At 41.9% G+C, this 23,292-nt stretch overlaps 1 long non-coding RNA gene across 1 annotated transcript in view; it reads right to left on the reverse strand.

Moving 5' to 3' along the window:
• The window catches only part of LOC144462494 (uncharacterized), a 213,897-nt gene that overhangs the window by 72,258 nt on the left and 118,347 nt on the right, over window positions 1-23,292 (reverse strand). The window contains exon 2 of the long non-coding RNA XR_013490778.1: window positions 18,159-18,470. This is a non-coding gene — a long non-coding RNA (uncharacterized LOC144462494). The remainder of the gene's footprint in view (window positions 1-18,158; window positions 18,471-23,292) is intronic.

Consider the following 23,292-nt stretch of genomic DNA (forward strand, 5'->3'; position numbering starts at 1 on the left):
TGTAGACTCGAGATGCTAATAGAGATATTAGAATTTAGCCATGGACATCCTAAAGTATGGAGGAACACATCGTGGCCCCACCACTCCTGATTCCTCTCCTAGCCAAACCCACACCTCTCTCCACAGAACTACCAGAAATTGTTGCTAAAGCCTAGTTCAGACCAAAGACTCATGAAGAGAGAAGTTGAAAAAGGGCAGCTACTTGCCCCGTTCTGCCACGTTCTAAAAACCTGCCAGTTCACACCAATGCAACTAGATGCATTGCAACAACTCTCTGTACTTCTGTTCTGTTTTACATCTTTTTAGCCTTATTTTGTGGCTGAATATAATTTGTACTTTCTTAAAATATGAAAGAGGATAGTGATAGTGAGATACTGGCTACAGCTGCATCTGTAGTAGTGATGAAACAGTGAAAAACATGACACGAGCATCAGATGGACTGTATTCAAAATAAACACGCCACAATAATATAAAAAAACAGCGCCAATTAATCAGTCGATGAGAATGTATGTATGTCGAGGGGGCATAAGCACATGCGGCGAGCAGCAGCAGCGACCCACCATCCGACACTGGCACACTGTCAGGACGGAAACAGAGGGATCAGTGGGGAAGGAGCACTGCCCGCAGCAAGTAAACACACCGTCTGTGGTCATTTTGACTTGACCAGCAGACGTGCTTTACATTCTACAAATAGCCTCCGGCAATTTGACCAGCTGAGTTGCAGATGACACCATCACCCGAGCTCAGACCAGCCAGTTCACACCGCAGCAGTTGTTCTCTGCAACGTTAGTCTGAACTGGGCTTAATAAAGCTAGTAGACTGAACGCCCATTTGAACAACAGCCTCTTATTCTGAAAACAGAACGCCCATCGCTCCAAAGTGCCATTTCTCTGAAAATACTCTGCACACTCTCCCAGACAAAAGCACATAGCTAACTATTATGCAGAATTGCATCTGATTATGAGGTACTCTAATCTGCTGATCATTTGGAAGATGATTTTTGCACCAGTATGTTATTTTTCTCCCCAAATTTGTTGTACCAATGTGCAGGTGTGTGACATTACTGGTTGCATGTGAGAAGGTTCAGGGTAGAGATCCTTAAACTGATGTCAGCTATGGGTCACTTCAAACTTGAATGTGATCAGTCAGAAAGGCAGGAAAGTCAGATCTGGGTAAATAATTGGAATTGCACATTGAACCCTGTAATGTGAAGGTAGCCTAAGGTACTCTTTGTGTGGGGTTAAAATGGATAATAAGACAAAAAAATTGGATTAAAGTCAATGAATTCCACTAAGAATTATATTATTTTTTATATATTCCTCTGCAGGTAACAGGTCACCCAGGCTTCATAATACAGAATAATCCATATGACTTTATAGTTACAAAGTAGACATTCATTTACACAAAAACAGGCAAATGCTAGCTAAGGTCAAAGACTACAAAACAGACACATCCTTGAATAAATAATGTCTCATCCACAGCATTTAAATGTTTTGGAAACCTTTATGTGATCTGACACGGGGAGGGTAGATGAGGACACAGACTCCTTATCGCTAGTGGTCTTAAAAATGTCGTCAGACATCATGAATCTAAAAAAATCTTCTTCTTTATCTCACTTTTGGGAAAACCAAAGGTTTGGGATGCTGGGTTTTACAAGACTGGAGGGTTGGACGCCTCACTGCAGCCCCACATGGGTGAGACTGCGACCCTACGATAAGCACAGAGCCTTGCACTGACCTCTGAAAGATATCAACACAAAGAGAAGGGGAGATATTGAGCAATGCACCTGAGACAGAGACACAGAAAGAGAGAGGGAATCAAAAGGCAGGTAGAGGAAAAGAGAATGATGGAAGGGAGACAGAGAGTCTGGAACACAACAAAAGGTCATCTGTGTGACAAAGTGAAGAAAATGAAAAGAGACAATGTAAAGTGGCAAGGGGGAAGGAGTCAGGAGATCGAGGACGATGGAAACGAAAGAAAATGAAAGGGGAAAGAAAATATTAGCCGTGTGACGAGTGGAGGAATCAGAGAGATCTGGGAGAGGTCTGTTGAACAGCGTGGCACCGGTCCACCGGGGCAAATTCCTAGCTTGTGTCACATGTCTTTGGCATTAAAGAGATTTGGATGGTGGTACTGACAAGACAACATGGGGAAGCAAATAAACCGAGAGCTGGAGATGCCAAGGGTGCAGGGCTGGCAAAGAAAACAAAAAACAAAAAGAACTGAAGCATGGAAAGGGATAAGAGGGAGAGAACAACCCAGTCACCAGAATAAAATGTTGGCAGTGTACGTACAAACAAGTTCAATAGGACAAGGGTGGCAGGCTGGACAATAAACAGGCAGTAGGTCAGAACACAGGTACAGGCAGCTTGAACAGAAAATAGAAAGAGGTTGAAACACGAGCAGGTTACAGGCAGGATGGCTAAAGCATAATGAGCCTGAGACATAAACACTGGCTCTTGTGGAGCTCTACTGCCTAAGTGATGTCACTTGAGACATCTGTTGGGGCTGAAGACATAAAGAAATAAGTGAGCTTTCCAGACCTCTGCAGCCTGCTCCTCAACTCTACTTGAAGCTATCAGCTCAAGGCTACATTAGGTGTTACTGGTATAAAAGGACCCCTCAAAACACAGGGTTTTACCTGGATGGGCATGGTTTTGCAGGACGTAGTAGCCATCTCAGCCCATGCTCTGAATGCACCTTGAAACCTAATATGCTTTATATGATAATCTGTGTGCACCTCTCACTTGATGAAACTAAGAAGTCAGATTGAGTGTCAAAGTACGAGCCAGTCTGATTTGTACAGCTTGTAAAATTAGGCAAACTAGACCTGAATAACACAAGCAACAAGCATGAAGGCATATACAATATACATGTTTTCCTGTAACTTGTATATCTGGTGCCACATCTATGTACATAGAAATTGATAGTCTGCCTTGTTAGCCAATCTGGGCAGGGCATCTAACGTTATTATTACCAGATATTACATTGACATCAGAAGATACACCCATCTGAGTAGATTTTTTGGTGTTGGACATAATTTAGTCCATCTAAATGTCAATATTTAGTTGTACATCCATCTATCCATCCATTTTCATCCGCTTATCCAGGGCCAGGTCGCGGGGGCAGCAGGCCAAGCAAAGCACCCCAGACATCCCTCTCCCCAGCAACGCTTTCCAGCTCCTCCTGGGGGACCCCAAGGCGTTTCCAGGCCAGATGAGATATGTAATCCCTCCAGCATGTTCTGGGTCTGCCCCGGGGCCTCCTACCAGTGGGACGTGCCCGGAACACCTCTAATGGGAGGTGCCCAGGAGGCATCCTGATCAGATGCCCGAACCACCTCAACTGACCCCTTTCGACGTGAAGGAGCAGCGGCTCTACTCCGAGCTCCCTCTGGATGTCCGAGCTCCTTACCCTATCTCTAAGGCTGAGCCCAGACACCCCACAGAGGAAACTTATTTCCACCGCTTGTATCCGCGATCTCATTCTTTCGGTCACTACCTAGCTGTACATATTTTCCAATAAAACATTAGGATGGTCTGTTTGAGAATTCGTCAGCAGTCAGGTAGAAGCCAATTGGAACCCTGCAGGAAAGTCTAACACTCCTCGCAGCTGCAGCTGTGCCAACAATACATGGAGCAAAAATCTAGGTGTATTTCTTAGGTTGACCGTTAACTTTTTCATTTTTGTTTTTGAGTGCTTATCTGACAAGTGATGAGATGACCCAATGGGACATGATGCATCAGTGTGACACAGTGTCACACATGCAAGGCACCGCCTACTGGTTACACATTGGGTGTTTCTCACAGTCAAGGAAGGATCCTTAAATGGCAGAATTTCAAGGATGCTACGTCATCAAATCCCATCGAAGGACTGTTCCAGTGTCAAGGACCCTCAAATTCTACGGAGGAAAGAGTCCTTCTTTCAGAGAATTTTCAAGGATATATGCGTGGATCCTCAGCGGGTATAAAGTACCCACAATTTTTTGAGCACTATTTGCTAGAAGTGATTCAATGATTTATGTCATTTATTTGGATTGATATCTCCAGGAGATTTTATTACACAGGCATAAAATAATACTGACATCAACCTCATATTTTACGCTTTCCAATGTGTCCACTGCCAAATGAGATTTTTAAAACACCGGTAAGATAAAACATAAAAGTTTATAATCATTTACAGCAGTGATAGAGCGCTGAGTGACACAAAAGTTTTATTAAGCCTAACTGTTTTTTTTTCTAAGTAAAATCCAGGAATATATTTTCCCTAAAAGTCCACTGAGGGTTAATGATGCACACCTGGGGACACTCGATAGCCTGTTTCAATATATGTTCACTGAATGCTAAGAAGGACTATTGCCTTGCCTCTCTAGGATCCTTCTTTGGAAGGACTCGTCCTACCAAGGAAGGATCCCTGACTTTGAGAAACACCAACTGTATTTTCAAGGAGTCCAATAGTCTAGCTCACCCAAATCCCCAATTAAAATGTTGGTGATTAAGTTGTATTGTGGGTAATGTAGGCGCCAAGTTGTGACAAAGAAGAAGAGCGTGTGGAACAAGAAATAAGATATTTCTGGTTCTTCGGCATTGATTCTGATCCTTTCTTTTCCCAAAACAGTATGAGTACTGGAACTTCTACTTTGGTCCCACTAAAGATTACCGATAAGCTTTGCTGGCATCATAATAAAGTCCTTTTGATGCTCATTCTTATAGCCACTGACAATGTGTATGTGAGTAAGGAAAGTAGTGTGAGTGTGAGATAACATATGCAATACCCTACAACAAATTCACATTACAATTTGACTTCAAGTTTGAGAAACTCTGAGCTGGCAATTTAATCAATAGTCAAACTAATTATCAATTAGGTATACACAGTGTAATACACGTACCATTAAAAACTGTCCAGGAACTATGTTTCCTTTAATAATGTGCAAGATACAGAACAGACCAGGGGACTAAGGGGAAGCAGAATTTTGGCAGCCAGGGAGCAATTACATGTTGTCAAGAGATTTGACTTTAAGATGTATCACAACAAACAGAGGAAACAGTAAGCAAAGTGCATACTCACAAAATCCTACAGACACACACACACACACACACACACACACACACACACACACACACACACATACACACACTCACAAAACTTCTCTGACTGAGTTTCCACAGTAAGAGAAGCTGTCGGGGTCCTAGACACCAATGAACCATAGACAGTAAAACAACAGTCTGCTTAGAAGATGATTCCAAAACTGAGGGGTTAGAAGCCACTGGAGCAGCAGCAAAAACAAGAGGAAACTCCTCTGGGAGAGAAGAGAGAGGGATGGGGAGGTAGACTGGGAACAAGAGAGTGGAAAGAAAAAATAAGGAAAGAGGATGGAGTACATAAAAAGTCAGGGAGGCGAAGGAAAAGGAGGAGGCTAACCAGTAAAAGACTGGGAGGAAAGAGGAGTGTTGTTTCATAGATGACAACTCCCTGTAGCCTGTAGCTGGAAGGAAAGGATGAGAGAAATATGACGGAGGGGGGTTTATTTGGACAGTCTCAAGTATACAAGGACGCTGTCTAGTGAGGCTTAAAAAAAAGATCTTGTACTGTGGTTCCACATGGGAGGCTGTTAAAGGGCATAACTGCCATAAAGTGACAGGGGAGATGGGAAGACAGATGACGACAAAAATGAGAAAATATACAAAGTTAACTTTGGTAAATACAACAAGGTGAGGACTCCTAAAAAGCCATTTCACATTTAGCATGGACTGGTGACTGACAAATTAGCATGGAAATTTATAAGTGTTTTTGTGGATTCTTATGAATGCTTGCACACCCCTGTGGAAAAACAAAAAAATATTGGAGGGACTTGATTTCTGTCGATTTCAACATGTGGATATGTTTGACCAGTGATGTCCTTTCTTACATCTGATGTCATAGGTGTTGATGCCAAAGTCAATTTGGTTCCTCAACACCCAATAATGTACAACAAACACAGTGACAACTACCTTAACAAGCAAATAAAAATCACCCAGCAGTTGTGATACGATGATGATGTAGCTGATATGCACTTACTAGCATTACATGTTGGTCACGAAACAGCATATTTCAGTGTACTGTTTAGCTGTCAAATGAGAAAGCTTGTCTGGCTGGTGGGCAGTGCTTGGTACCCTTGTTTTACTGAATCCAATAAGGCATCTGGGTCACAAACCTTCTCATTTCATGCTAAACAGCCATCTACCCATTTACATCTACTTATTCAGGGCCAGGTTGCAGGGGCAGCAGGCCAAGCAAAGGACCCCAGACATCCCTCTCCCCAGCCACACTTTCCAGCTCCTTCTCCAAGGCATTCCAAGGCCAGATGAGATATGTAATCCCTCCAGCGTGTTCTGGATCCACCCCAGGGCCTCCTGCCAGTGGGATGTGACCAGAACACCTCTAACGAAAAGGTGCCCTAATCAGATGCCCGAACCACCTCAGCTGACCCCTTTTGACATGAAGGAGCAGCAGCTCTACTCCGAGCTCCCTCCAGATTTCTAAGCTCCTCATCCTATCTCTAAGGCTGAGCCCAGCCATCCAACGGAGGAAACTCATTTCAGCCGCTTGTATCCATGTTCTCATTCTTTTGGTCACTACCCAGAGCTCATGACCATAGGTGAGGGTTGGGATGTAGATGGACCAGTAAATCCAAAGGTCTCAGCTCTCTCTTCACCACAGTGGTCCAGCGCCCGCATCACTGCAGACGCCGCACCAGACCACTGATCCATCTCATGCTCCATTCTGCACTCACTTATGACCAAGACACCGAGATACTTGAACTCCCTCGCTTGATGCAGTAACTCACTTCTTACCCAGAGGAGGCAATCTAAGACCGCATTTGGCCTCTTCTGCTTCTGCCTCTTCTCGGTTTATCTCAAGAATTTAAAGCTTATCAATACATTTCTGTCCTTTAAATTGTATTCCATGCTTGTCCTGTGGATAACCAACTGAATGCGGTGGTGTAGCTGTATGACCACAACAGCCTTTTTTCTCCATTTCACACTGTTCTGTTTAAATGCTTGTGGTTAGCTACTGTAGCAGTACGTTCAGTCACGCTCCCCTTCTTTTCTGATAAGGTTATTTGTTTTATTTTGCAACTTTATATTGTTTAATTTTGGCTGAGCGTGTTGTTTGTTGCACTTGTTCAGGTCGTAACATTGTGTTAGGCATAGCATTAGTTGTTACTGCTTTAATTGGGCAATTAGAGCTGATGTCTTTTCCTCGATTGTATCCATTTTACAGTGCCAAGCTAGTTTTCATTTGTTTTTTATCAGTTTCTCTCATCACCGCCACTTTCTAACTTGGCCCTATTTTCACCCTTCGCTGCCTTTTATATAGATAGTGGCGTCTCTTTCTTTCTTTCTGTTCCTCTATCGATGTCATAGTCTTCTCTTTTTCTGGCATTTCAATATAATTCTTTTCTATGTGCATCTCTACTCATTTCCATCTCTTTTGCACTTTCCCTCATTTGCCCTCAGTCTGTCTATCGCTCTCTCTGTCTATCTTTTTCTCCCTATCTTCCCTTTCCCAACCTCTACATCCCCTGCGACAGAGCAAACCCTTTAATAATACACAAGCTCCTCCGTCTCTCCTGGCAGCGGCGACAGATTCCTACAGGATTCAATCATGGCCGCACTAATGAGATTAGCATGGCTAATGCACACGGCTCTCCCTCCCTGTTTAGCGCCTTACCTCCATCCCAACAGGCACTCCACATGGCAGGAGGGTACCCAGAGTGTGTGGATCGATTGCAGGGTGGCTGAACTGTAGCCCCCTGGTTCCACCTGGGCCTCGCCACATGGGGCCGGGAAGAAGGGTCATCCCAGGTGAAAGGGGCAACAAGAGTGAGCTAGCCAGGCGAGCAGAGCCTCCTGATGAAATTGTGCCCATAACAAGTGTGTCTGTGTGTGTGCAGGAAGGATGCGTGGGGAGTGTTTGGCAGCCTTCCACAGCCTCTCCCTGTGTTCAAACAGCCACGATAGAACCTGGCACTCCAGACTGTCAGAATGGAGAGGAAGAAGAGGGGGGTGGATTGAGGGATGGAGGGATGAAGAGGTGATGAAACAGATTAGCGCGACCTCCTGGGGGCTTATTGTTGAGCATGCCTAGTCGAATCCTGGACTCTACAATTCTCCAAACACTGGCTTCCAGGATAAAGCAAACGCACAAACAGATATTTGCAGTTTATACTTTTAGCAACTGCTTTTATTCAGCCTGACTTGCAACAATTGCAACAGTAGATAAGCTTTGAAATGATGCATCGCCAACATTAGAAGCAGCCTATGATGAATGCATGAGTCAAACCAATGCACACACATTCACATACACATATAGAGAAATGAACCAACAGAATGATTCAAAGGTAGACAGAGAGCACGATTACAAGTATCGTATATCTAGTGTCCTTAGGCTGTGCCGAGATCTAAAGTGTATTCCAATTAAGTGGATGCAATCCTTCAGTGCTTTGATTGATTTCTTAGTCAAATTAGCTGATTTGTTAATCTATCAGTGAGCTGAAGATGCATTACCTGCAGGTCTCTAGGACTTCAAGATATATTACTCAGAGGTCCTTCAGTGATGTTATATCACTCAAAGGTTCCTAAAGCTATCGTTCTACTCGAGACAAACAGTAGCACTTAAAGACTCATACAGTAAATCTACACTTGGAGTTAAGATAAATTATTCAAATTGAGCCTGAATGACAAATGGAAAAAGAAGAAAAAGGAAGTGACAAAATCAGAGAGCAGCCTGGTCTCACTCCCAGGGTGACAAAAAACGCTGTTTGGGTAATGGCCCTCAGCATCAGATATGGGACCACAGTTCAACCTTTAGTATGGACCACAATCAAGCATATGTATGAGATGCATCAGGCTTTTAACAAACCCTGATGTAAAAGCATTAGCAATTAACACAGTAACCATAGACTGTAAAGAGAATAGATGTAGCTACAGTAACACCACCCATTGGTAAGTGGACTCGCGTTTTGAAGCCTTTAGTTCAGCATTTCAGCTGTCGCCATCTTGGTTTTGGGGAGCCAGAAGTGACCATATTTGGTCAAGGAGGGTGAAAGGGAGACACTATAGGCAGAAAGAAACAAGTGAGTTGATCTGAATGTTGAATTAAAGTTTATAACTAAGTTCAGGAACAAAGACCACGCCTCAATCTCATCCATTTCCACACCAAAAGTATTTGACCATTAGCACCCTCCTCCCTTCAGCCGACAATGGACCACCATCGGACTCCACCCTCCACCTGTCCGCAACCCCGAAACTGAAGTTTTTGGCACTTCTGTGTTGGCTTCATTTTTCAGCCAAGGTTACCGCTCAGTGGTAACTCACTGCCTTCAGTCACTTTACTGAGCAGAAGGCGAAAGCAGTTTCGAATGTATAATGTGGTTGTTGCCCAGATGAACATCCACAGATTTTGCTCTGCCATGCTAAGGTCACTATGTTAAACTTCTGGAGGTTGCCACCTTGCTTTGGCCAACGAAATAGTGGGCACTACTGAAGCAGTTTTCAGACACCAACATTTACAGCTCCTCCATATTGTCCTCTTTCTGAGAGTTACAGTGCTAACAACTTATAACTACCAAAAGAAAACTGGGCCTGGGATAACATTTCCACCAAACTTAAGATAACTGGTAAATTGTCTTCAGTATTTCATTGTCTTGCTTTTACCCCCAAATTCCACCAGATGCGTGTTGGTTGTGTCTCCGGAACAGCAGCGGAGCCGATATGTTTCAATTCTAGTCAATGTGTGTGCTTCCACCAGCTGTGGCTGTGCTGCGTTCTGGCTCCGTCACAGCTGTGGCGCTCCAGAGCCCTCCACAACAGATACGCAGGACTTCTTCACAGAGCAGATCGTGCGGGGCAGGAAGTCGTGCACAGAAACAAAATAAAGCATCCGGTTAATTTTCAAAATAAAATAAACAGTGTTCACGGCAAATCATATTTCCCTGCACTACACCTTGAAAACGTCATAATGGGCGGAGGCAGGCCTGAAGTCAACAGGTCAGAGGTTTTCAGACGTCATTTCACCCTGTTGACACCATGGATGAGAAGATGTTAATCATGGAGATGCACCGAGATGTCTTCCTACTAGTCCTCTGGTTTTGTGGTTCTGTTCATAGAAACTACATCTTGTTATATCGCGCAATTATGCGTGAATTCATGTGATCTTGTGGGTCTTCATGACCCTGTCCGGCGGAGCTGCACCGCTCCGCACAGCAAATGCAGCCGGTGGGTGTTGACAGACGGCGGAGCTCGCAGCGGATAACCAGCGCAGGTGTTCCGCAACGGACACGCATCCAGTGGAATTCTGGCGTTAGGGCGAATGCACTTGCAGCTAGGAGGTTGTCAGAGTGTTTAACAGCATTTACAGTCAGAGCACTGGATGCAGTATAAGGAGTCTGCTCAGGGCTGGTGGAAATGGGGATGGATGGGTCCAACAAGCATAGGACTTTGACCCATGAGACCAGTGCTTGAGGCCATCTGCGTCAAGGAACGATGTAAAAGACTGCCTCTGGCTACATTATAGTGACACCAGGGGCTTCTGCCCAAGTGTCAAAATATGACAAGTAGGGATGAGATCACAGTCCATAGAGAAAGCAGCTGCCAAGAAAGTCAAAAGGTGTAAAATGCTCCAGGTTTGCCTTACCAAACATCGCAATAATACACAGAAGCCTGCATGTGTACACGCACTCAAAGTCCTTATCAGCAAACTCCAGTTACTTCTCCCCAAATACAGCGGAGAAGTCAGACTGAGCTATCACCATGGTGATCAGGAAGATGTGAAGTGAACAGCAAGGCTTTGAGAGGGGATCTCAACTCCACGCAAACACACATGCAGCTACACTTCCTGTCTCTTTTACAGATGTTATACTATCATCATACTGCTCTCACATTGACACACACACACCCTATAGTACTGCCTCACACAAACACAGACCACACACACTACAGATACCCCCAAGAACACTTTCTCCAACAGTCACGCACACCTTACGCCCACCCATGCACTCACCTTCACAAACACTTCCAAAACCTTCCAGTCAATGTATATGCACCCAGCCTTGCCCTCACACACATGCACACACACACACACACAGATAAACGGTGATGTGTTGTGTGCTGCTCAAGGTGAACACTGAGTAAACTAACCTCTGGCTCCAGGAGGATAAACCATTTAATCAAGTCACGTCAGGATCACACCAGCACGCTGCATACTAAAAAGATGGGGCAGATCACACTCGGCCGCCCTGCAGTTCACACATGCATGAGGTGAGCGACTCTATTAGCCATCTCTGATAAGGGAAATTGACTGATTTAGTTTTCTTTTTTCACACAGAAATTCCTCCACAAGAAATTTCAGAGAAGTTATTGCCTGCACCAGATGTCTGTGACATAAAGTAGTCTCATCCAAGTTAATTAGACAGTAAATCTTGGCCTTCATCAGGATAATGACCAACATTATAAGGCTACATGTTGTTATAATATTCATATGATACATTAAAACACCCCGATGTCTCATATGCTTTATCCACACGACTCTCTGGTGTATGAAGACTCTGATCTTAAGTACCGACAAGACTCAGACTAAATGAATTATACTGCTATAGAATCTCAGTCATTAAGATTATTTGTGGCACACTCTGATGTCAGCACATTTCTAGATAAGAGTGGATTTATCAATTTTTGGTCATTTGGGGGGTTTGATTTTAAATAAAGTCTTAGCTTTCAGAATATGAAACTTTGAACACCAAATTCAAACAATATAGACAGTTCTGAAACTTATAAAGGCACGATGACAAGCTGGCAGTGCACACTTATGCCACTATACTGCAAACTTTGAAGGCTTCTTTTCTCAAACTCATGGATTGGTGATAGCCATTATGTAATGTGACATATTTTTCTTAATATTTGAAGTATGGAAACAATATTGATATTATTAGAAAGCTTCAAATTTCCTCTTTACAACAGTTTAAAAAACTAAGAAGTTGTGTTTCAGGGTTAATGTGGCTAAAAACAAGAGTTACATTCCATCACTGCTGAAATGTGGCTTTCTGTAAATGTGACCTGCCCTAAATGCTTTTACTCCACTATGTTTATTTGACAATTTAAGTTACTTTGCAGATTTAGATTATTAATACAAGCTATATATCACGTAAAAATATTTTGGATGAAGCTGCCCAACAGTGTATAAAGTCATCAAAATGATCTCCACCAGATCCAGCTGCACCATTTAATTGATGAACACATTAATGCATCAATAATTATAATCCAATAATATGACAGACATTATTCTGAAATGAGCCACTCTGCATGATGAGTACTTTTACTTTCGGTACTTTAAGTATACGTTGATGATAAACTGTTGTACTTTTACTTTAGTAAGATTTTAAGTGCAGGACTCTTGTAACAATGTTATTTTTTCCATCCTAACACTGCTACTTAAGGTGGATTTATAGTTGTGCATCAGCTCTACGCAGACCTACATGCATGGCCTATGCAATTGGGAGCATTTATTCTTAGTTCTGTAAAGGGCTGTAAAGTCTGATTGATTCAAAACACACCTAAAACACACATCAAACACAGCTAACTAGTGACAGTATCAAACACAAGTACAAAATTTGGTCCCTTTACAACACGCAAAGTTCACAGACAAACACTTGTCTTTTCCTTAACAGGTATTCCCCACAAATTCAACATGCTAACATTACTAGCACAAATTCACATTGTATAAATTAGCCTAGTGGCTAGCGGAGTTTTCCTCTACTCATGTGAAGCCAGGAACAACAGCAACATGTAACAAAGCTAACGTTATAAAATTTGGCTCAATTAAAACTCACAAGGTTCACTAACAATACGAGTGTTTTATGCCAGACATGTATTCCCCACAAATTCAACATGCTAACATTACTAGCACAAATTCACATTGTATAAATTAGCCTAGTGGCTAGCGGAGTTTTCCTCTACTCATGTGAAGCCAGGAACAACAGCAACATGTAACAAAGCTAACGTTATAAAATTTGGCTCAATTAAAACTCACAAGGTTCACTAACAATACGAGTGTTTTATGCCAGACATGTATTCCCCACAAATTCAACATGCTAACATTACTAGCACAAATTCACATTGTATAAATTAGCCTAGTGGCTAGCGGAGTTTTCCTCTACTCATGTGAAGCCAGGAACAACAGCAACATGTAACAAAGCTAACGTTATAAAATTTGGCTCAATTAAAACTCACAAGGTTCACTAACAATACGAGTGTTTTATGCCAGACATGCATTCCCCACATATACAACATGCTAGCATTAGTGGCATTTGCCTATGTCATTTTCCTTGCATAGGTTAGCCTAGCAGCTAGCAGAGTTTTTCATTACTCATATGAAGCCAGCATACATCACACTTCTTCACAATTTATTGTTTGTTATCTGTGATATAAAAGTAAATAAAAGCTTTGTTTCCACTGAGGGAAATGGTTTCAGTTTTCAGCACATATCAGCAAAATATCTATGTTCTTCTTTCACCACTGCATTTCAGTACGTTTTTCCACTCACAGTGTCATAAAGCAGTTCAACTCAAAACAGACTGATTTGTTAGTGTAATTCATTTGTACGTTAAACTTCTTGTCATGAGCACAGCGACAAATAGAAGTGCACTAAAGGTATAGATGTAAGGAAACAGTAGGCTACATGAACTAAATTATGCAGGACTTCAAAACATAAAAGAGATTCGTCTTCTTCAGTGTGAGCTGGTATAAACTCCACCACTGCCTTCATTACAGTCGCTATCTGAAAGATACTTCAGTTGTGTAGAGTGTACAATTTACCACAGATAATACAATAGTGGGGAAAAAAAACAGACCCTGCATCTTAAAACTCCAGGAGAATACTCAGTTATTGTGAACACCACAACTGAGACGATGCCAAGAACCAACACACAGGAAAAAAAAAGAAAAAAAAAAGAATGGGGCTATAAGAATGTAAACTCCTGTTGTGTCTTGTCTGTCCACAGTGCAATGTTCAGCCAACATATTTTAACATCCTCTTTAAAGCAAAAGAACCAGAGAAGGTTTTAGTCACAGAGCAACATTTCTAAGAGGCAGAGCTGCTCAGCCTGAAAAATCTCATTGACTGGGATAAAACCCCAATGAATGGAGTCAAAGCATCACAATTTCATGGCTAAAAAACATAGCATCATAGCTCAGTGAAACTGAGAGGTGGTAGCTGGTACTGTTAAGCCCTCTTGATACAAGCAAAATTAAATGTTGGCAAAGATGTCAAAAGAATTAAGTGGGATCCATGAACTACTGATTTATGTCTTTGTGGTAAATCATCACAAGTTGTGATGTACTTTGATGTGCTTGATAGTTACTGTTCTTGTCTCTAAGCATTTAAAAAGTTAATAGAAGAATAATGGAAAATCCATTTTTGTTGTCCGTCGCCCAGCAACAGTTTCCTCATGAGTAAAATCATTTGAATGTCCACTATATTAGCCACCCATTGTGAAGGACACAACTTCAAGTCCTTCACTTGAAAAGGTACCTTTTGTCTAGCGTTAAATGGTAAAGCAGCCATCACTTAAGTTTAAACTGGCACATAGCAGGGTGTGTTTTGCAATTCTAGCCAAACATGAATTAAGTTGTTCGTCCATTAAAAATGAGAAAATGATGACGGGATTTATAAGAATCAGCCATAATGCACATACGTGCTGCATAAACCTTGAGAACATTGTTCTTTCTGAGAAAACCGATAAAGCAGATGATAAGTATCAAAAGAGATTAACAAAGACAGTTTAAATGTTCAGCCGGCCATGTTGGTATGGCAGAACATTAATCAAATAATTAAGCAGCCTCTATTCTGAGTGTCAGAGCAGCTTAGATGTATGTTTGATCAGATTTAGGTTCTTATTACACTTTTGCTGCTTGCTGCCACGTCCTCGACAGAAAGTGATGCACGTTTCAATGCTCTGAGGAGACATGTCAGAGCTTTATCCATTAACACCAAACCCTGATGACACTGATCTAAGAGAAATCTGCTGCCAGTTTGCTGCTGAACATGGCAGGAAAAGACAAGTTGAGTCTTTGTATGATTCGAAAAAAAACAGATCAAAAACCTTCAACAGCACATCATTAAAAATGTACTTCCGAAGGGGTGGTGGGTGTGTACCTGCAGGAGTCTCAATGTTTTGATCTTCACGAGTTTTTAAACTTTTCCATTAGCAAGGCGTTCATTAAATGTCAGTGAACAAGTGAATTCAAAGCAGACTGGAAGGTTTTTAGCAGATAGGCTCTGAGAAAGAACGAGACTAACTGAGTTAAGCATGCAGCTCTCTAGGTATCTAAATATTAGTAAAACATATTTTTCAAAATGCAGAGTGAAGGCTGAAGTTTCACATGGGATTTTCAATCCATAAAAGAGGCCCAAAAAAGGCAAATATATGCTGTAAATATAAAATGTATGACTTCATTTAACTGAAGCTCTGGTTAACTAAATTCAATATTTCAACTAATGTGTTGCAAACTTGAGTATGCTGTTTTTAACAGTTGGCAGAATAGACCCATGGTTAAAATGGAGTCCAAAAAATCAGTTTGTAAAAGTGTTTTGCTCTCTCCCAAATGATCTTCCAAATGACCATAATGAGCAGAAATGAGCGTGTGGGTGGAATGATTGAGCGCAACTGTTGGAATTATCTTGTTTGAATTAAATGTGAGCAATTTAAACTGTAAATGCACATTTTACATAGCATGCCAACATAATGGTTTGTGATTAATTATCTGTTTTGTACTAACGGCATGATTAAAAGCTTTGCAGATTGCCTGTACTTCAATTGCATTTTCAAGCATACTTTCATTATAAATACAAACAAGTCTGAAAATAAAGGTCCACTGACCGTGTGCAGACAAACGAGGCAACTGGTGTAGGGGTCAGAGGTGGATGGGTTTATTCAGCTCAGTCGCCAGAGGAAAATGTTGCCATTGTACAATTCTCATTCAACATTTTTAAAGTGACAAAGTTCTGATTATACATGTATATGAACTCATCAGGAGGTGAGGGGAGTGGTGGATGGTGGGACACCTAAGTGAGATGGCTGCTACGTTGCAAACCACTGCAGCCCACAGATGAGACCAACAAAAATGGTTATTTTGGGGTGTGTTTTAGGGAGACACTGGTGGCGTTTCCAGCAGGGATTGCGCCACCAAAACCAATTTCATGTTTAGTGAGACATCCGCCACAATTCCAGCCTGTTCTCATTCCCTAAGTCATCAAATACCACCGCTTTGACTTTGCCAAATTTTCTGGTGGTATGATACGCCGCCAGGTGGCGTCAGTTTATGCAGTTCATAACGCAGCCATTGGTTCGCAGATGATACGCAGTTGCACAGCATCGGGTTGAAATGATAGCCTACTGGTAGTGATGTAATATAAAGAGCTGGAATGGGCAAGTGGAAGGGGTGGTAGTATGTCCAACCAATCCCAGACGTTCACTGTGGGACCTGGTGTTCACCTCCAGTATGAAGGTAGAGCCCAACCATGACGGCTTTTTTTTAAAGCTAACCATGTGCTTTCATTGACGTCCAAGCATTGGTAGCGGTATCCTGAAATGTCAACAGCGTACGCAGGAGGATACCTAGCATGACTATGTAGACATTAAAGGCCACTGACAAAGTGGTGATATGTGATGACTTGGGAAGAGGACGTGTTGGCAATTCCTGCTGTGATTGTGCCTCCAAAAGTGTGTATTTTAAGCCAGAACCTGACCATTGCATTGCTTAAATGTAAAGAAATGTAAGTTCCAACATAGCCGATAAATGATAACGTACAAATGTTACATATCCGTGGTTTGTGGGAGCCTACAATGCCAACATTTTTCTGGTAATTGGTTTGGTTTATCATCAAAAGATGAAAGAACATCTGACATCAATGCATTTTTTTCTCACACTGGCAAAAACTTTTAAGATTTGTGTGAATCTGTGTGCAAAGTGTACATATGCTTATTGACAAAACTACTTGCTTTTTGAAGATGTAAATAAAATGAATGCTTTGTTTGGCTGCACAGCATGTCACAAATATTGACAGAAACACAGTTGATTTAAGCCAATATATAACACTCTCTATAATACACTATATATGTATCAAAGTGGATAGCACATTGACATCTCTATGTTATTTTGAGGTGACTACAGTGCATAAAAATATACTGTCAATAAACGTAATTATAAAATCTTTGAATACAGTGCATGCATAGAGATTTGTGATTTGGTTTCAGCTTGCATTTGAGTTCAGTGCGAAACAGTAACTCAAGAAAGATAGTTAAGCATATTGCAACTTGAAGACAAATTTATTTATGGACATTCAAGAACACAACAAGCGAAAAACACAGCCTAGTTTCCCACCTGCGGAACTAGGACAGGGCCCACATTTGTGATGAAGGAGTTTAACCCAGTAACATCTTCAAACAAGAATACTTTCAGCTGTAGAGCTTTCAGCGCGATACCAAAAGTGGGACAGAATCATAGAGGGCACAGAAGATGCTCAACCAAAACCAAAATAACTACAGTATATGGGTTGCTGCATAAACATGATACAGGCATTGCTGTAGTTTCCTGTAAATGTCAGCAAATTTCATCATCATGCATCATGGCAGCACAAAACTTCAACTTGACCTTGACACTGAGCCAAAGCCACCCATCCGTTTCCACCAGAATGATGGATCCAGGAAATATATTAAGCCTAAGAAGTCATTTTTTCCCCTCACCACAGTCCAGCCCAAAATCTCATTGTAGTCATGCATATGGATCAGCCCCTGCTGCTATGGCAACAGACACCCAGCTTTGCCGGCCAGGCAAGTTTGGCTAGAATTGGTCATAGAAGAAAAATAAAAACCCTTCACATGCCGCTGGTTTTCAAACTGAAATGCCACTGGGCACTGTCAAGAGGTTTTGCTGAAAAGAGCTTCAGTGGGTGAGCCGTCAGCTAAGGCTTGCTGCCCTGTCAAACCCAGCCTAAAGCACTGGACTTATTAGAAACTCTACGGCTCACTAGAGTTGAATAGGGGTCGAAATGACAACAGATCTACACTAGAGTATAAGGGTTTTCATATTGGAGAGAAGAGTGTGAACTGACTCACTTACCTTTTAGCAGATGAACTGGACTCCAGAGATGAAGGGAGAGAAGTCCTGCCCGTTCGAGGACAGGCTGCGTAGACCGTCAGCTGAGCCTCCTGGGTCTGGATCGTACTCAATTTGAATGTAAAGTTGTGTAGATGTATCAGCAATGTGTCCTTTTAAACAATCAGTCTTTGACTATATCGTCCCAAAAAATGTGAAATTGAAGTCTCGTTCTGGATCCAGTTCTCCTTCGTCCACTCAAGCAGGGAAACAGATGTTGTCCCAGCAAATGGTTCTTTCCCGCACAGGTCAAGGCAAGGAGTCTCAGAAGCAGAGCTAAAGGAGAGAAGGAGAAGAGAGAGGGAAGGAGGTGTTAATAAAACTTTAAATTACACTGGGTCAGAGATACACACAGGGAGAGAGAGTTGGAGTGGGAGACGGGGATAAAGATCAAATCAATGCAAAGCGTAAATTAACCAGACAGCCTTGATGAGGCGTGCATACCAAGTGCTGCTTTCCTGATTGGAAAATTGTGTTTGGTCAAATACTTTCTAATATTTACAAGCAAATTCCATCCTGCATTATAACCAGTTCATGTATGATTTGTACACAGGTACCCAGGCCAGCCAAAATTATGGACATCGGGACCAAAAATTCCAAATTGGGAACCTCATCCACTCCAACACCACCACCACCACCACCACCACCACCATCCACCCTTAGCAATTTCAAAGAATTTGAATGATAAGAAAATGAAGATGAAAAATGGCAGTACCACTTTTCCCCTTGCAGAAATGTATCCTAATTTTGGTGCATTTTTTTTTAGCCCCATCCTAACAAGATAACATGACATAGTTGGTACCAATGGATGGCTTAGGTCAACTATACCTCTTTTCAACCAAAATCTTTTGGTGTGCCACCTTTCATGTCATAGACAGGACGGAAAACAGATAATTAAATGGTAGAAAGCAGCATGGAGGCCTGTGAAAACTTTATGGTGCTTATTTTGTTATTTTCTACAAACATAAATCTTTTACTTTTTCAATCTCTCTTTCAGACTCATTGCAGACTATTTGGATCAATATTTGAGCACTGCTTGGGTGAAGCTGGGTGGTGGAGCTTCATTGCATCTCGCCAGTTAAGGGGCTAAAATTAGCGTGTTCATGCGGGTGTTGTGTTTCCATAAATGTCAATTAGAGCCGGAGCTGCAAAATATCCTTGACTAATGCAGAGTCATTTGACCCGGGTGTGAATGCCAATTGTAACTTTTCTGCTCTACATCTTTACGTTAACGGCACATATGTGTTCTGCACATCTGACCCCTGGTGTGCACCATTTTTACAACAACTATAGGAGGTGGGCATAGATGTAGATACCAAGTACTTTGGCCAGGTTCATCTACACCCTTTAACCTTCCTGAAGTTGGAACTTGAGGTACCTTTGAGCAATGAACAGACCGAGACAGCTTTGTGCTTGTTGAGACTAACAGAGATAAAACTCCCCCTATTTAATTTATCATGAGCACCAACATAAGCTGATTGAAAGTAAAAAAGAAGCACATATTAAAAAACATTTGAATAAGCCGACAACACACTAATTAGGCAACAATTATAGTCACAGGCGACTCCTCCAAATCACGAGAGAACAGGACAAATTCTTGCAACTATCCCAACACAGGAAAGGACATCCATCCAAAACTGTTACTGTACTTCTCACATTTCCACAGCAATTTGCAGAGCCCAGCAACTGGTTCAGACTGAACTGCATATGGTCCAACTTGCTCTTATCTGCGAGATGCACAAATGATAGCTATAATCAGCTCATCTAATGTATAATTTGCCCTCACCCTTTAGCCCACAGACCTGAGGAACATATCTCACATGTAATGACTATGAACTATGAAACAAAGGGAACAGGATAACCACTCATTTACACAAACACACCCCACACACAAACATACATCTGTTGGGCAAAGGAAGAAGAAATGCACTTGGCCCACTCAAATGTCAGGGCACATTGACACAGGTCAGCGCCGACGTGTCTGGTATGAAAGGGGGCGGGGCAACTACAGCATTTGAGAGATATTAAGTGGTATCAAGAGAGAACAGAGTCAAAAATCTCTTTTTCTCCATCTTCTTGTAAATCCTCTGGCTTTGAGTAAAGGTTAGACGAGAGAGGGTCGAAGGGAGTGAGTGTCTGAGAGAGAAAAGAGGAAGAAGAAAGGGAGGTATAAGAGGGAGGATAAGCTTGGCAGATGGAGAGAATAATAAAGTTAGCCTAAATGTCAACAACAGGAGGTTACTGACTATAACCTCACAAAAAATGGGGGTGTTGAGTATGTGTGGAGGTGGCATAAACAGGAATATCAAAGCACAGGGTGGAAAGGGGCAAAGAAAAAAAGTGTGTGAGTGATAATGGGAAAAAGGACTCTATGTCCTTGGTTTAACTGCAAACACACAATAAATGTGTTTTGAAAGAATTAATTTAACAAAAAACAAGGCTTTGTCAAGGCCCAGACTAATTAAAGGGGACTTATTGTGCTTATTTTTACATTCATACTTGTATTTTGGGCTTCTGATAGAGCATGTTTACAAAAAACACTTTATTTTCCCCATTCTGTCTGTGCTAGAACACCTGTATTCACCCTCTGTCTATACACTTCATTTTACCACCTGTCTCTTTAAGTCCCCCTCTCTAAAAGCCTGGTCTACTCTGATTGCATTTGTAGGTCTTCCCAGACCCCCAGGAAGTGCACTGGGGTTTGACAGGCCCCCAGGAACAGCATCGGGATTTAAAGCCAACTTTACATAGTAGTCAGAAGTGGAACTACACCGTCTGGGTTTGTCACCCGATGCCATTGGGCCATAAGACTTTTTTCAGTAGACACTGGGAAAGAGACGTCTGTAAATCAGTGGATATATATATTTTTTAAGGGCACAACCCAAATGAAAAGACACTTTACAATTAGGATTTGATCCATTCAATCTGATAACATTTGGGAAGTCTAGTAGAGCTGCACAATTAAATCTTTTTATCCCCATCAGGTAAGTGTAGCACTAAAGGGGAAGTTTACTGCTTGGTCGCACTCGGCTGCCGTAAGTCTCTAGTGCACTTGCTGTATGGGCCCCACAATGCAGAAGATCTGGGTAATTTCATACCTTGGAAACAGAGCTTTTTTGGCTTCATGCGCCACTAAGCAGCTTTCATAGGAATGAACAGGGGCCTGCCTCCAATACTGTATCCAGGTCTCTTAATACATCCATGGGTTCTGAAGCCAATTTTAGTTGTGGCCTACCAGTGTGATTATATCTGTCTAATGATGCCATGTGGCCCCAAGACCTCTTCCCACTGACATCTCTCTCAATCAGAAGATACTTTTCAATGACTCATATCACTATTAGAATTTAATTAATTTGGTCTAATTACGTTTAGAAGAGACATAAGATTGAATCATTTTATCCACGTTCAAGTCTGGGGAACGCTAAACCGAAAGTAGTCAACGTCATTGGCTGAAGTCTCGAGAGCGCCTGCACCACTTGAACTTTTTTGGCCTTATGTGTCACTAAGCAACTTTCTTAAGAATGAATGGGGCCCCGCCTCCAACGCTGTATCCAATTCTTTTCAAACATCCAACAGCTTATTGTGTCTGCACTCTCAGCAGCCAAGGAATGTCTGTTACGAAGTATAGCAGCACTTTCTATTGTAAAAAATCACCAATAAAGGCTTCTCAACCAAAATCTTTACAACCGAGCTGTAACCATGACTACATGTTTTCTAAGGTTTGCATGTAGCTACATGCAGCAGTGTATGCAATGTAAACACTTTGTCATGATCCTGGGTTTTTGTTAATATTCTGTTATCTTGCGGACTTTATTTTGGGGTTCTGCTTTTTTCCTTACTTGCTTCATGTTATTAATTCACATTTAATCTGTTTCCTGTTTCATTTTGTAGATGTCATGTCTGGTTTTACTTCCTGTCTTTGTGTGTTTTCCCGCCTGTTTTCTGTCACACCTGTCTCGTTAGCCCTTCCCTGTTCCCAGAGTCTTACCCTCACACCTGTTCTGTATTAGTCTTGCTTGCTCCACCTTGGTGTTCCTAACCACACCCTTGTTGTAAGCCAATCTCCGTTTCCCTCCTCTTGCCTGTGTCCACTTACTCCAGCTGTGTCTCATCCTTGTGATAGTTTTCTGTGCATATATACCTGTGTTTTCCTTTGTTCTGGTTCATAGTTAGGTCTTGGTTCCTCTTTCTTTTGGACTTTCAGTTACCTGCCTGTTTTTAATGTTTTTATTAGATTCATTAAAGCTCATGTTTTGCTGCCTACTGCTCTGCATCTGGTACCTTTCCTGAACTGATACCTGGCGCACTTGCAGTACAGCGTGCCTGGAGCAGATGACCACATAAAGAAATCCATCACGAGAGCTTGGCGGGAAAGAAAAAAACATTGGAAAGGGAGTATTCAGATACTCTGAAGACTGAGAAATTTGCTTACAGAGATTACTTTTACATATGTTTACCTCAGTATTTGAGACTTTGAAACATATATGACAACAAATAAAGAGAAGCATAATAAGTCCCCTTTAAAAAAAAAAAAGCTGTTAATTTGTGAGAGAAAGAGAGAGATGACAGAATCATGGGAAAACCAGGCTGGGGTTCTTTGAACCAGACTGGAGGGAAGAGATAGAGATGGTGTAGATTCAGGCCAAAATAAATGGGTGAAACTGATGTTTTGATCCACTGCAGTGTCCAACAGTAAGCTTGAGGCCATAATCCATCAATGGACAGAGAAGGCGAGAAGTGGTGAGATATAGAGGGAAGGAAGGGAAGGTGGACAGTGAAGGACAAGAGTAGAAAACCAGAGTCTGGGGGATGAATGAAGAGAATATAGTAGTGAGGGCAGCCTGTTAAGACATACTGAAATGAAGATGGATCCACACAGAAAGGTATTAAATAATTTATCAAGAAGAGATGAGGCATTAAGTCCACATGTGTGCAAAATGAAGATGGTGTGTGCCTGTGTGAATCCAAATGACGCAAGGTTTGTTGCAACCGGCAACTAAATGTTGGAAAAAAATTCTCTGTTTTTGAGTTTACAACAACTGAAATTCACAGTTTTATACAGCTGCCTGTTCCAAAACTCACTCCCTGCTGGCTGCTG

This window comes from Epinephelus lanceolatus, chromosome 3 (assembly GCF_041903045.1).
Source record: "Epinephelus lanceolatus isolate andai-2023 chromosome 3, ASM4190304v1, whole genome shotgun sequence".
In the NCBI taxonomy this organism is placed as follows: Eukaryota; Metazoa; Chordata; class Actinopteri; order Perciformes; family Serranidae; genus Epinephelus; species Epinephelus lanceolatus.